This window comes from Oncorhynchus tshawytscha, unplaced genomic scaffold (assembly GCF_018296145.1).
Source record: "Oncorhynchus tshawytscha isolate Ot180627B unplaced genomic scaffold, Otsh_v2.0 Un_contig_9179_pilon_pilon, whole genome shotgun sequence".
Classification (NCBI taxonomy): domain Eukaryota; kingdom Metazoa; phylum Chordata; class Actinopteri; order Salmoniformes; family Salmonidae; genus Oncorhynchus; species Oncorhynchus tshawytscha.
In genome coordinates, this window is record NW_024607326.1 from 20,269 (window position 1) to 22,131 (window position 1,863).

The following is a 1,863-nucleotide window of genomic DNA, read 5'->3' on the forward strand; positions in this document are numbered from 1 at the left end:
ATTTTATGCAAATGAACTCAAGCTTACAGACAATGTCAAATGTGATATAGCGAGTGAGGTGGGTGCGCAATAACGCAGGTACTTTCAAACGGGACGACACAAACAACTGATTCGTTATCCCTTTCATGCCCTGCCTCCAGTCCACTTACCGATATCTGAACAAAAGAGCCTCATCGAAATTGCAACACGCGGTTCTGTGAAAATTGAATTTAATCAGACGCCACCGCCAGATTTCTGGATTGGGCTGGTCCAGAGTTTCTTGCCTTGGAAAATCGCGCTGTTAAGACACTGATGCCCTTTGCAACCACGTACCTCTGTGAGAGTGGATTCTCAGCCCTCACTAAGCATGAAAACTTAATACAGGCACAGACTGTGTGTGGAAAAAAAAATTATTTAAGACAGACTCTCATCAGACTCTCATCTCAGACTCTCACAACCCAACATTGCAGAGTTATGTGCATCCTTTCAAGTTCACCTCTTCTCATTAACTATGGTGAGTTATGATGACAAAAACTACATTTGAGAGTGTGCTGACCTGGTGCTAGAGGGGGTACGCAGCTGGAGGTTGAATGTTTGAAGGGGTACGACTATAGAAAGTTTGGGAACCACTGGTGTATAGAATCATTGTACAGCTGTGAAACATATTTTCAAGAAACAAAAGTATTTTATTTTCAGCTGTTTGAAGCGGGAGTACAAATCCATTAAAAAAACACTCAAAAGCGAAACTGGAAGCATAGAATTAGCACACATAACACAGATCTACCGCTTCTTAGACTTGCTCTCATTGAGAGTGACAGATCTATAACTCAAATTTCTATGTGAATTTGTTCGGTCACCCAAAAAGTTACATATTGCAGCTTTAAATATTGATGTTACAATATATAATTTGTACATTTATGTATTTTTTTTAAAATTTTATTTGATTTTTTTTTTACCCTTTTCTCCACAATTTCCTGGTAACCACTGGTAGTTAGTCTTGTCCATCGCTGCAACTCCCATATGAACCGTGAAAAGATCAAGGGTGATGCATCCTCTGAAACACGACACTGCCAAGCCGCCCTGCTTCCTGGACACACTGCTCGCTTAACCCGAAGCCAGACACCAATGTCAGAAGAAACACCGTACAGCTGGCGACCGGGGTCAACGTGCATGTGCCCGGCCTGCCACAAGGAGTCGCTAGAGCGATGGGACAAGCACATCCCAGCTGGCCGAATCCCTCCCTAACCCGGACGACGCCGGGCCAATTTTGCGCCGCCTCATGGTTCTCCCCCGGTCACGCCAGCTACTACACAGTCTGGGATCGAACCCGGGTCTGCTGTGATGCCTCTAGCACTGCAACCAGACCAGTCAAGTTCTTCCACAACGATCTCAACAAAACCATTTCTGTGTGGACCCACTTTGTTCACAAGGGCATTGTCATGCTTGAACAGGAAAGGGTCTTTCCCCAAACTGTTGCCACAAAGTTGGAAACACAGAATCGTCTAGAATGCCATTGTATGCTGAAGCGTTAAGATTTTTCTGAAACTAAAGGGCCTAGACCGAACCATGAAACAGACCCAGACCATTATTCCTCCACCAAACTTTACAGCTGGCACTATGCATTGGGGCAGGTAGCGTTACCCTGGCATTCGCCAAACCCAGATTTGTCCGTTGGACTGCCAGATGGTGAAGCATGATTCATCACTCCAGAGAACACATTTCAACTGTCCAGAGTCTAATGTTGGCAAGCTTTACACTACACTCCAGTCGACGCTTTTGGCATTGAAACATGGTGATCTTAGCTTGAGTGTGGCTGCTCGGTTATGGAAAAACCCATTTCCATGAACTCCCGACGAACAGTTATTGTGCTGATGTTGCTTTCCA